Here is a 14,160-nt window from a genome sequence, read left to right as displayed (position 1 = left end):
GATGACTTACACATCTAAGTATCGGGGCGTGTCTGAGGTAGCTGATTACGGCTGCGCGGTAACTCTTGCGCGTATTCGCGAAACGCATCCTCTCCGACACCTGGCGGTCGCAGCTGTAGGCTGCCATTGGCTACGTTGCCAGGACATTCCGATAGAACAAAGGAGCTTTTCCGGAAATGTAGTCACGCGTCACGGGTGGTGGTAAACGTCCGCACGCTTACCCTGTACACTACCGTGGCGAACTTGAGAGACAATCACTCGCAACCGCGATAGCGCGCTTTGACCAAAGACCTCTCACAGAGGAACTTATTTTAAAATACCGCCATCACAAGCCATCGCAGCAGAGGGCGACGAGGGCACTGTTGCGGTTTTTGAGGGCGACAGAATTGGACAGGCGGCTGTAGCCTGAACAAATGTTGATAGTGTGGCCAGTGTCACTGTGCTGTGCGATGACAGTATTCGGTGCCAGTGACCGATTGTGATTGTGTGTCTACGCTCCTTCCTTTCCTTATCTCTACTTTGTTACCACTTTACCTCCCCCTCCCCTCTCTCCCCAGTGTAGGGTAACCAACCGGATCTTTTTCTCTGGTTAACCTCCCTGCCTTTCCCCTTTCCTCTCTCTCTCTCTCTCTCTTGGGGTAAGTATATAGACAGATTCGTATAACCAATCACGCTGCTTATACGTTCCACACACTCCAACGCGCGACGCAACAGGGGGCGGTCAATAGTGAAGCATGTGCTAGGGTTTGCCTAGTGCTTTGCCCAGTGCTTTCTTTTTTCATAATGATATTTTATTTGGATCAATGTAAAATATTATTATGCGACAGCGTTTCGATCCTTAGCCGCAGGCTAGTTTTGGATCCATGTAGTTATATATAAACAAAAATGAACGATACAGACATGGGCACAATCATTCTTGTTTTGCATTGAATGACACAAGTTTTGTGAGAAATAGAAAGAACAAGGGAAAAAGAAAAAGCGGTTTGCAGCGGTTGGTCGTCGGCAGGTATCCCCGGTGCCTGGTATAGGCTATAATCCGTTTCGCAGACTCCGTGCAACGCAGTGAACGCTGGAGCTCGGGTCAGCCAATTAGCGACGAGAGCCAGCTGCTTGTTTCAGAGGAAGCATGAGGACCGGCTCGGCCCATGTGCGCGCTACTAAGCCTTCTGCTAGGCTTTAGTAAAACAGTCTACGCGGTACACTCGGCGTCGCGCACGAGGGCGATCGGCAGCGGACAATGGAGGAATGCCTCTGCTTCTTTCTATTCTGGATGGCTGCCCCGACCCGCAGCTTTCGTTCCGCCGCACGCTGTTGGTGGGATGCAGTGGTGTAGAGTCTTACATCTGGGTGCTCTCGGAAGTTGCACGCTGCTGGAGCCAATGCAGAAGGCGCATGCGCAGTACGTATGTAACCTCCTCTCCCCCGCCCCTTTCTACACCAATACTTACGTCTTGGCGCTCTCGGAAGTTGCACGCTGCTGGAGCCAATGCAGAAGGCGCATGCTCAGTACGTATGTAACCTCCTCTCCCCCCATCCCTTCCCACTCCAATACTTACGTCTTGGCGCTCTCGGAAGTTGCACGCCGCTGGAGCCAATGCAGAAGGCGCATGCTCAGTACGTATGTAACCTCCTCTCCCGCACTCCTTTCCACACCAATCCAGCTGGGTACCTCTTCCGCGGTGCAAGCATTCACAAGGTGCGCACGAGGAAACGCAGCGCGTCGTGGACAGGCTGCGCTCAGGGAAAATGAACGCCAACTTAAGGGCACGCGCCAGTCGAGGAGGGGGAGGGGGGGACTTACTGGGAGAAGAAGAGAAAGAATGAAGATAAGGAAAAAAAGAAAAAAAGAACGAAAGAATGAATGAGAGAAAATAAAGACAGCTACAGTAACCAGTGAAGGAGCAGCAGTCGTGAAAAAAAAAACGAAGAGAGAACTAAAAAATGAGATACGCAGTGAAATAAGAGACGGAGGTTAGGGCAGCGGGCGAGTTGCTGCCAGGCTTTCTCGTGGCCGCAGAATGGCCGCCAAATGAGCTGAGACGAAGCCCAAGCCCTGGCTCTCTCTCTCTCTCTCTCTCTCTCTCTCTCTCTGCTACTTCCTAATGGATGCCTGGAACGCGATGAGTCGGTGAAGACCACCCGGACAGGCACGTGCGGCTACCATGGCTGCTGTTCTTTTTTTTTTTTTTGCGTAAAGTAATGCATGTATGCTGCAAGGCCTGTACTCCGGTGTACACGCCTTTCGTCGGGTTTCGTGTGCGCGTACGCCTCGCTGGATACAGGTGCAAAGTACCACGAGGACATCGCTCTTTTTTTTATCTCATTGTTTCGTTTTTTGTTTAATCGCCGATGTTACCGCAGAAAGCATTCCGAGCCCAACCTTAAGCCACTCGTGTAATATAGCTGCTCTTATGCCACTTCCGGCCTTGTCTTAATTGTCCTGTTGTGCCCGCAAATAACGCCATAGCTGCGACAGAAAGCGTTTGAGAGATTCCCTCAATCAGTATGCAAATGGTCGCACTTTCAAACTGATTTGGGGTAAAAGGGGGGGAGGGTCGTCGGTTTGCGTAGGGAGGAGGAAGATTAAGAAGTGAACAGATGTATTTCGGACGGCTTCGTTCGACTGGAAAGTGTTTGTGCAGTCTAGTCTTCCCTCGTATATATTTAAACTGCTCGCGTGTAGTGTGATTTTTCGCTAGGTTGCAAATAGCGTATATCATGTTGTACACATCCCAGATTGGCGATATGTATGAAAGTGATGTACAATACATCAATTTTGTTCATTTTTATGTATTTTCGCTGCTTACAGAATTGTGACGTATGACTTTTTCTTAAATTTCATAGTATTCAAACGTTCTTGTGAAACGTTGGTGGCCCCAATAAAACATGCGCTTTCTGCAGTCGGTAGATAATGCCTTCTTTTTTAAATTTAAATGCAACAACCTTACCAATTGCGGTCCAGTGGAGGCTGAGCAAACTGATTTCTCGGTTCCCATGTATGTATATAGGACCCCTGCTCAGTCGAAGCTTGCTCTTAATATGAATGCACAGGCCCTTATGCACTGCCCTTCGCCAGCCTCCCTCTATCTATCCGAGACCTTGGGCTGCTCAGCAGTAGAACACCATCGAATCCACTGATCCTTCGCTGCTAGTTGATGTGTACACAAACACAAATACGCGTACACCTTCTTGTTTTTCTTTATTCAATCAAAAAGAAAGAAGGACACGACGAAGGAGGAAAAGACATGAACAAAAACGCATCAGGGAAACCCGGTAATTTATTTCGTCTGTCTTCTTCATTTAAAAAAGAAACTGCCTTCTGCTGTGTGCTGTGACCGCCAATCTTTGCACGTTCGGATTACGAATCACCTCAGCGAAAACAAACAGAGAAACAAGAAAGCAAGAACGACTGCGTATTATACGCATGCAGTTGAGCAAGGCCCTTTAAAATTCCTTCCGCCCTGGGGTCCAAATAAACACAATGCATAGAAGCGATATTTCAGCAATTTGACCGATGGCATCACGTGGCGGTCCCGTTGCTCAACCTTGATTACTGGCGAGGCGGCCGCGGGCAGACGACGGAAGGAAGGAAACCGGCCGGCGCGGTTATGTCGTCTGCTTGCGCCGCGCGTATAGCAGACGGATCCCGTCGGTGTGAAGAAACACCGCTAGAACGATGATGGCGGACGTGGAGGCGGCGCTGCTTGGCAGAAAGGCTTCACGGGAATGGAGCACCTCCGGCACGAAGTGCCGTTAATCCACGGAGCTGCGGCATCCCCAGAGACCGCGACCGAGTCGATCAGTCTAGCTGTTACGGCCTTCTGCTGCAGCACGCGGGGAAAGCCTCTGGATGTACCCGAAGGGGCGTTGAACCGTACAACACGTTGCACGTATAATCCTAAGGATATAATAAAACACCGTTAGGATGAAGTCGGAAGTGCTCAGTCACCTGTATAGCTAAAGTGTATATACATAGCAGTGAGTAATCCTTTCTTGCGAGCTTCGTTTTCAGAGAGCGTTCCCGCGTCATTTCCCGTTAGCGTTGCTGCGCGTCGAGATGTGAATGCGCACACGAGGTGGCGCTTTTATCGGTAGCCCGATCTGTTTTCTTTGAGATGACGGATAAGCGCGCGCGACTAAAGTTTGGAGACGCATGGCCTGCCTGCTGATTATGTACGCTGGGCTTTTATTCGAGACGACAGAAGAGCGCCTTTGAATCGGTCGTTGGCATGAAAGTCATGTGTGCAAGGACAACGAACTTTGATGGTCCTCGAGTACGGTTTCAAGCTTGGCGACTGAAGATGCACTTTCTAAACGCGGCGCGGTGCAACAGTAAAAGGGGAAACAGGGGCGCAGGTACAATAGGAAGTGTGCGCAGTCCGATGTCTCATCTATCTCGCTACAGCTGTATGCTCGATCTAAACGTTTATTCTACGCCTCTGAGGTTTATGATTGCTCGTGCTCCTCAGAAATTTATCTAATTCAAATTCGTATGAGTCGCCTAACTGCTTTGATTATGAACACACAAAGATTTTTTATGCATTTAGAGACTCTAAGAAGGAGGACCATTCGGAACTTTCCAAAAGTAGGCTCTCCACGAATGCTTGACTGAGATCTGCCGCAACCTTTCAAACATCTTCTAATTGAAATTGTGGGTTGCTAACTAAGAAAATATTTGTACAATTCGATATATATATATATATATATATATATATATATATATATATATATATATATATATATATATATATATATATATATATATATATATAAGCTCGACATTGAAAGTAGACAGGTCACAACTACAGATAGGCAGCCCCGACGCACAGTTGGTTACAGTCGGCTACACGGCTAACTTTCTTGCTTTCTTTCTTTGCATTTTTGTGCAACTTTCGAGTAGACTGGTGGCCAACTTTCGTCTTCCTGAAATTTTCTCTTTACGTATTACCGCATAATTTATTTATTTACCCTAGAAGACACGCACTAAGCCGATGAGCCGCGCGTCTAAGGAAATATCGTTATATTACCTTCATGAGGACATTATGGCTCGAGTTAACGTAAACCTTAAATTGCCCGACAATAACTTGAGCCTAAATTTAGCGCGCACCACACCTTCTTTCTCCTCTGGCCAGAGATAGCCATCGGAGATGGCTCGTGCAACACGTTTGCTCTTTTTTCCCCCTTCTTTCTCGATGCAAACTTACCCGGGACACCTGATACGCTCGGTGTTCACTCCACTGCAAACACTGCACAGACTTTTCGGGAGGGCTGCCCGCTGTTTGTGGGTATCGCACTGTATCGGTGATCGAGTTGTGCCGCCAGAGGGCGCGGCCAACGCGGTGGCGGCCATGATGGATGGCTGTGGCCCCGAGGGGGGGCAACGCGTGCCCATTACGTATACCCAGCCGCGCTCTACCTCTTCGTGGGGGCGCTCCCCCGGTGCTTTCTCTCGATCTGCAGCCGCCTCCTCTCCGTGAATCAGGGCGGGCGAGCGCTGCGAATTCGCACGGGGCGAGAGCTGCTGGTCTGTGCAGAAGTGAAAAAAAAAAGGGCGGCTTGACGTAGGCCTAACTTCACTTTGGAGGCGCCTCGGAGAAAGCAGGCAAGCGAGTCGGCCGTGAAACGAAAACAAATCGGAACGAAGAAATCTGAACGAGGAGGGGGTGTGTTGGGGAGGGGAGGGGTGAGGCCGGTCTCTCTGCTGCAGCCAGCAGACTTGAAAGAAATCGGAGACGGGCGAGAAATGGATAAGAAAAAAAAATAGAAACAGAATAGGTGGATGAATGGGTAGACAGATTTATAAACTGTGTAGATAGATAGATAGATAGATAGATAGATAGATAGATAGATAGATAGATAGATAGATAGATAGATAGATAGATAGATAGATATTCGAAAAAGAAACGTACTTCCAGCACCTCCTGTGTTTACAATCCTATATGATCATATGAGATCCTTTTGTGAAAACCCGTATGTTTTCATACCAACGCATATACAGTTATGGCACGGGGTGCCTGGACTTGTTTTGCTCCTTTTCCTCCTAGATTTGTTTTGCTACATTCCCTATGGGGAAAGTGGCAAAAATCTACGTTGCCTATAGGGAAAGTAGATATACAGAAAGAAAATAAGTTATTTAGAATCTCAGAGAATCACTCCGATGCTTGATTCAGTAATTCTACATATAGAACCATTCCTCGGCCAGCACTGCAAAATCACACGACGCGCGATGCGAGGCCTATATGGAAAGGAAGGAGGGCCCAGCTAAGGTTTAACTTCACTTTGAAAGAGGCGCAGAACAATCAACAAAAGTAGGCAAAAAAGCAGACAAAGAAACAAAAACAAAAAGATCATACCGAAGGCTAGCGGTTGCGACTGGTTTCCGTCCTTTTATCCGACCGCTGGGCCATCAAACGTGCGCGAAATCCGAGTCAAGGTGAAGAAAAATTGACAGACAGTTTAGCATATATTCGCCAAAGAGGATGAAGGTGAAAGCCTGCGCACTTTAGAGACATTCATTAAATTACTTGGCATTCTCATTCGAATGCGTTGTTACTTCTTATTACTTGTTTTCTCCCGCCAAAGGTCGCGGGTTCGAGTGCCTCAACGGACGCTACCTTGATTAACTGTGCCTTAATTAAGTTTGACTTCATTAACACCAAAGGTCGTGGGTTCTACTTCCACCAAAGGTCGAGAGTGCAACTTCCACCAAAAATCGTTGGTACGAGAGGGTTAATTAACTCTATATTAATCAACAGTGCCGTAATTAACTTCGCCTTAGAATCAACCGTCGTGGGTTCGACTTCCACATAAGCTCGAGGGTTCGAGTGCCTGAGTTAACTCTATCTTAATTAACTTTGACCTTTTTTTTTGGGCATAATGAGCGGCATCGAAGCCAGCTGTGGAAGAAGACGACGACGACGAACGCGCGAGCAGTGGCAAGAGCGCGAGGCGAGCTCACGTGACTTTCTGTACTGCACGCCGCGCGTTTTCCAGATCATCGGGTGTATCAGCCACTTGAGGGCTTTGGCCTTGAAGGACACTTGAACATCTCCGCAAATTATTCCGCCTCAAGAATGACTGAGTCGTCTTTATGCGTACCCCCTTAGGGAGTATTTGCAGACGTGAGCATAAATTTTTGCTGTTGTCGACCGAAAAAAGCCTACTTGAACCGCAGCCACCATGTTGAGTAATCTCACTCGTAGGCTCATATAAGGATCCGCATGAAAACCCCTGTGTTTCCATATATAACGTGGGATAATTGAAACAGTGGAGAAGTTCGGAGGAATGTGGAGGCTTGAAGGTATTAACCCCCGTATTCGGAAATGCATCGTAACCTGAAGACCACGATTGGCTTGATCTAAATGAAGCCTGGCATGAACGTGGCGTGAACGTGTGTGTGTGTGTGTGTTTGTGTGTGTGTGTGTGTGTGTGTGTGTTCTTAGATCTACCTCGAATCCGAGTGAGCACAATCCCCCATTTGGGTCACGATATGGGCACCAAAGGAAAAAAAAAGTGCCTGCCGTGATTTATCGCTCACGGCCAACGCCGCGGACGCCGACACCAACGCCGACGACACCGGCTTTTCTGCGACACGAGCTCCTTAACGCTGTCGCGTTAAAACAAAGAGGAATGATTGCTTAGAGTCCAATAAGCATGGTATACCGGCGCAAACGGTGGCTGCATCGTTCTCTGATCGCAGCGCAAGACCACTGCCGTTCTAATTCAGGAAGGCGCGCGTAGCCTCGAGCGCGCGCGCGCGCGCACACACACACACACACACACACACACACACACACACACACACACACACACACACGCCCGCACACACAAAGGACGTGCACTCATGGACGCATGAATAACGCCTGTCGCCGGGAGAGGGGCGTTTCAGCGCGACGCGGAAAAGCGCCGTTGTCCCGTTCCTGTCTTTGCTGTGACGTTGCCGATTCGACCACAACGCCCACTCCGCGTTACGACCGCTTGGACCGCGGACTGCCAATTCCGCGCTAAAGTAAAACCACCACGGGTGGGAAGAACTGTATCGACGAATTAAAGGCAAAAAGAACCAACAAATAGAGGAACATAATGAAACAGACCAATTTACCGCGAGGGCCACCGACCCAAGGACGGCAATTTATACACCCCACACCACGCGCCGTAGGCGCGTAAATCACAGTTTCCTTATCGCTCGCCCGGAGCTCGCCGTCGCAGAGCTCGCCTTCGCACCTATGGGCACGTATACACATACATACGGACGCGTCGTTTATGTTAGCCGTAATCGCACACCACCTTATCGCGATCGGCGTTGAGCGCCTGAACGTGGGAGCCTTCCGGATGGGGGAAACCGCGGAAATTGCCGCGCGTGGGATCGCAAGCCTCGATCGGCCGTGAGCCCCCCCCCCCCCCCCCCACCCCCACTCCTGCGCGAGACCGCCGAAACCGCAGATCATCCGCCAGGTGCGCGCGCGCAGTTTTGCATTCGCGCAAAAAAAAAAAGAAAAAAAATACCGTGCGTGTTATAACTGCAGAGGCGAGAGAGGAGAGAGAGCCTGAGAGCTGTGGTTTAGATCGTCTTTCGAGATATGCGCGCGCAATCGAGTCGGTCTATATAGACTTCACCGGGCGCTGAACGGCGAGCGGTTCTTCTCTCTTCTTTCTTTTTTTTTTTCCTTTTCTTTTTTCGCCATTTTCTCACTCGATATGCGAGCGATAAGATCGCGGACACATTCGCGGTTTGTTCGTGCTGGTATTCGTTGGAAATTCATTCGCTCGTTGCCTTAGCATGCGCATGCTGCGTTCGCCTTGTATTTTATTGGGACGAAAGTAAATACAGGAGTCTGTGTTGCCGTGTGCTGGCGACCGGCTGCAGTTGTGATGCGACTGGCGTTTTGTTTTTTTCCTACTCGTTTTTAGCGTATCTATCTATCTATCTATCTATCTATCTATCTATCTATCTATCTATCTATCTATCTATCTATCTATCTATCTATCTATCTATCTATCTATCTGTCTGTCTGTCTGTCTGTCTGTCTGTCTGTCTGTCTGTCTGTCTGTCTGTCTGTCTGTCTGTCTGTCTGTCTGTCTGTCTATCTAGCCATCTTGTGCAGAAGTGAAGTTTCTAGCAGCAGATTGTTCGACAAAATTATCCACTAATTATTACACCAGTTAAGTATTAACTCAAATAACATATCCCTATCTCCTTCTGGCGCAGATGTATTCTCGATGGCCAGATGATGAACGTGAGCGATTTGTTCCACTTTTACTCGATGTGGAACTGCGTTTGGGTACAATGGCGTTAACTAGCGAATAAACGTGCACTGACTGGTACATCCTCGGCAAATTAAGAGGAAGAAAAGAAAAATTGTCGTCCACCCGGCAATTAAGAAAGGCAAGATATGCCCACAGGAAATTAAGATGGTTGAATCGAAGTGACCACTAGAGCGCGTGGTCGAACGACGGATGTCTGACGTGGTATCGCAAGCGCCCCGACAAAAGAACGCGTCCTCGTCAGCCGGGCAGTATCGTCAGTCAGTATCGAAGCGATATTGGCCCGGGCCACACTTCGTACACTACATAGACCAGGCTGAGGGTTTTGTCGTTGGCTCCCTGTCGATCGCATCCACCCACTTGTCAAGCTGTGGGCCATAATTCGTTCCCGCGCTAGCCGTCAGCTGGCCTCCTCGTTAGCCCAGACGGTCGAGCGCCCATGTGGACCGAGGAAGGAAATTGGCTTTTGCGAGACAAAGTCTCGGTAAACCCACCGTTTCGTTTGTTTCTTCAAAACCCCCCCGTTTCTCCCTAAAGAAATTAATGTCGGCCCAACACGTGACCCTGCGCTCGGTGGACTTGGAACCCGCGGGCTCGGTTCCTGGTGTACGTTTTTAATCGACGCGCACTTGCTCGGATGCTCACGTCAGCTATACACGCGAAGTGTCCGCACTTGGCTCAATCGAATGCCGTTCTGCGGACGCCGTGGCGAAGGCCGCGATTTTCCTATAAGGCACGAGCGAGGCGCGCTTGCCAAATCGAACGTGCCCGCATTTATACTCTATATTTACGAACGCCTCGTGCGTGGGATGCCATTCGGCGTGGTCTTTTTGCCGACGACGGGTAAAGTGTGTACACGCGGGTACCTCTGGGTTGAGGGGGGGGGGGGGGTGGCGCTTTCTTATGCAATGCTTCATTTCCGTTCTCGCTAAAGCTGCCAGCTGTCGGGGGCCGGCCACGGCCTTTGTTTTTTTTTTTTTTTTTCGCGGTCCTGACCACACAGGCTCCGAAGGCCTGTTACGTGCAAGCGTTTGCATTGTGCCGTCGTCGTGCCCTTCGGAGCGCATCGACGGCGCAATCGTTTACCGTCCTACGTGTTTTACGAAAGGCTTGCATGTTAATAAACGGGCAACAATGTGTGTTCAAGCTTTCCTCGCTCGCCCTCTTCCGGCTTATTCACGTAACACCCCTCGGGTCATAATGAGAAATAAGGCCTTGTTGCTCATTGCCTGTGCCGTGATTGTGCCCAGAACTTGCTACGAGGTGCGTTCTCGGTGGCGGCAAACGCATTTTCGTTGGGGCCAGTGTGTGAAAGTGCTGCCTTTCCGAGCTTTTGAGTGCGCGTTAAGGAACCGCAGGTGGTGAATGTTATTCCGCAGCCTTCTACTATACGGCGTGCCTAATTGTCAATGCCTTACTTGCCGGACAAAAAAAAAAAAACACGAGCAATTCCACTCTGTGAAGGTAGAGGACCAGCGAAGCCGTGTTGCAGACGACAAAGAGGTGACACAGCATTTTTAACTAAGGCACGATCACATTTATTGTCTTGATCGGTGGTCATCGCGACGAAAGGTATGCGCACACATTGTTTTTATACATACGCGTTCGTTAGTGTGATACATTCGTTATGTTCATTCGTGTTTTCATTTCGCGATATATCGAGGCAAATAAATTGAGTCCGAAATCACCGCACCGACTGGCTGTTGGACCAATGCCGTCAGCGCCTTCGCAGAGGTGAGGGGCAGTATGGGAACGCTGGCATGGTGCCACTGTGGAAGAAGACGACAGCGACGAATGCGCGAGCAGTAGCGTGAGCCATTGCTGACGATGGTAGTTTTTGGTCACACAGGTTTGTTTACCGGCACGAAAAGGACATGGAATCCTAGCCATACAGCTTCGCTGTGAAAAAAAAAAAAAAAAAGAAAAACTAAAGAAAAGTCCAGGAAAGCGAAAACAAAAAGCTTTGATCTCATGTAGGGTGATGGCGTACGTGTCCTAAGCAAATAATCACAGTCATAGTTATCAAATAATCATAGTTATGTAATACCCCCGTGTGGCGTGTTTAAAGAAAGAAAGAACGAAAGAAAGTCTGTGTCAGCCAATGTAGCGGAAGCTTGGCTTACGCATGTGTCCCCTATTCTATGCTTAGAACACGCCCGCTGTTCTTAAATTTTTTCGCTGTTATATATTGCGTTCCAGTCGGTTATACATCGGGTGATCATTTCTAAGTGTGCCGCAATTCTTATTTTTTAAGTCGGCTGTGGCAGATAACATAGTTCTTGTCCTTGAGCTGGATTATCTGAAGAGGCGGACGTTACTGGCACAGGGAATGGAAACACATATGTAATTAATTAACAAGAATGTCTAATTAATTTGATAATTAATGACTTCGCGCGCACATATTGCAATTTACGAATAATAGCCGGTGAGCTTGCAAGACTTACCCACTTGAAATGAATCTCCAGCGTGGCACCAGCTTCGATGCATTTATTTGCCAAAGTGTGGGACGAATTGCATGGGTGTTCCAGTTACTTTAGTGCTTCAGTTCTCAAATAAGCGTTTCGTTCAAAAGAAAGTAAAAGTGGAACAACAGTGCATTTTTACGGCGAGTTTGGTGGCGCATATTCCTAAACTGCCGTCATTCTGGAAATTCCTTCTAAGTGGATACGCCTTGCAATCTCACCGGCTACAACAAGCATATTGCAATATGTGCGGTAAAGTAAATATTTGGGAAGCTAATTAGCGAAATTTTGTTAATTAGTTGGATAGGTGCTTTCGATTTCTTATGCTAGTAGCGTCCGCCTCTCTGGATATTCCAGCTCAAGGGCTGGAATTATGTTATCTGCAAGAGACGATCTTAAAAAATCCTGGTAAACTCAAAAACCATCATTCCGTATATATATATATATATATATATATATATATATATATATATATATATATATAAATGCGTTTCTTCGCGCTGTCTCGAAGTATGTCACTTTACCAAGTTGTCCAGCTATCCGCCCTGATATAGTTGCCGAAGTACCGTCATTGTCGCGCGAGAAAACACACAGACAGGGATGCGAAAATGAATAAGCAGGACTGAACGAATGAACCGCGTCTGTAGTCGTTGGCCAGCTTCACTGCTAATAGCGATTTTACTTGACCAGGCGGTCGCCCATCGAACTCTTGACGTATGCCTCGCCGGGTTTATGCTAACAGGTAGAGTATAGGTAGTGTATAGGTAGTATAGGTAGGGTATAGATAGTATAGGTAGTATAGGTAGGGTATAGGTAGTATAGGTAGTGTAGGTATAGGTAGGTATAGTGTAGTATAGGTAGGTATAGGCACAGGTGTAGTACAGGTATAGGCAGTGTATATACAGCACGCGTATAGAACGTGTGTACGAGAGTTTCGCCAAATTCATTTCATATTCATGGAATCTACGCGCAAGAACTCTCTCACAGATTGCATTATCCGATAAAGGACAGACTGGTCAGGGGGCCGCGGAGGCGTTGAGGGCGTGAGAGCCTAAGTAAAACGTCGAACGCCTTCCTGTTTGCGAACGGGCCGTACGCGGCCCGACAGAGATTATCGATTCTCGCGTAATGACCGGTCATTTCGCCCGACCCTACGAACCACGAGCGCATACGCTCATGGAACGACGTCTACGACAGCGGGCGCTTTTAGCGGCCGTTCGCGGTTTCTTGGCAGACGGCGTGGGGACATTACGCGCGCGCGTGTGTGTGTGTGTGTGTGTGTGTGTGTGTGTGTGTGTGTGTGTGTGTGTGTGTGTGTGTGTGTGTGTGTGTGTGTGTGTGTGTGTGTGTGTGTGTGTGTGTGTGTGTGTGTGTGTGGCCACGGCGCCAACGCTCTGTATAGCGATTGACAGTGTAGATATCCGTGATGATCCGGAAAGCGCCGAGTACACTTTACGTGCGCGTCTCGGAAAAGGTGGTAAAAAGCTTCGCTATAAACGGCTTCGCACTATAAACGGCTTCGCTATAAACGGCTTCGCACTATAAACGGCTTCGCTATAAACGGCTTCGCTCTATAAACAGCTTCGCTATAAACGGCTTCGCACCATAAACGGCTTCGCTATAAACGGCTTCGCTCTATAAACAGCTTCGCTATAAACGGCTTCGCACCATAAACGGCTTCGCTATAAACGGCTTCGCACTATCGAGCACTGTGGCACTCCTACAACTTCCGGCCGCACGTCCAGCAGTCGAATTTTCCGAGAAAAAAAAAAGTAAAGAAAAAAAAATCACCGCATGCATGTGTACGGGCGATCAGTCTATTTCTGTGCAAATATCTGGATCACGCTTGTTGAGAGGAGGCGCAAGTTCGATTTTCGCATTCCAATACACGACATGCAAAAGCACTCACATTAGACAATCGCAATGAACAGATTTTAATGAAATCAGTTGCTTTTAAGCGAAAGGTATAGTTTAACCGGCTGCAGGAAACAAACCTTTTTTGTTTCGAGCCTCGTAGCTTTTGTGAAAATTGTCGAATACCGGCAAGCTGTGGAACAGTATTGGACCACGAAGTCTTCACCCCTCTGACTCTGCATCGAAAACAGCCATAGCAGTTACGCGAAGTGCATGTCCTAAGGCGGCCTGAAGTGGACGAATGTGATGAGCTCGCGGCTTGAGCGAAGTGTTTAAAATAGGTTCCAGAGTTTTTGATATAGTGATACTCACAAATTATTAAAAATTATGGGGTTTTCCGTGCCAAAACCACGATTAGATCATGAAGCACGCCGTAGCGGGGGACTCCGGAAAATCGGACCACCTGGGTTTCTTTAACGTGCACCTAAATCTAAGCACACAGGTGTTTTCACAATTTCGTCCCCATAAAAAATGCGGCCGCCGTGGTCGGGATCCGATCCCGCGACCTCGTGCTTAGCAG

The 14,160-nt window shown here is 48.4% G+C and overlaps 1 protein-coding gene across 3 annotated transcripts in view; it reads left to right on the top strand.

Moving 5' to 3' along the window:
• Positions 1–14,160, top strand: part of mwh (multiple wing hairs) — a 262,524-nt gene that overhangs the window by 184,968 nt on the left and 63,396 nt on the right. The window lies entirely within an intron of this gene.

This window comes from Dermacentor variabilis, chromosome 8 (genome assembly GCF_050947875.1).
Source record: "Dermacentor variabilis isolate Ectoservices chromosome 8, ASM5094787v1, whole genome shotgun sequence".
NCBI lineage: Eukaryota > Metazoa > Arthropoda > Arachnida > Ixodida > Ixodidae > Dermacentor > Dermacentor variabilis.
The sequence above is the reverse complement of the archived record's forward strand: the minus strand, read 5'-3'. Positions and strand labels throughout refer to the sequence as shown.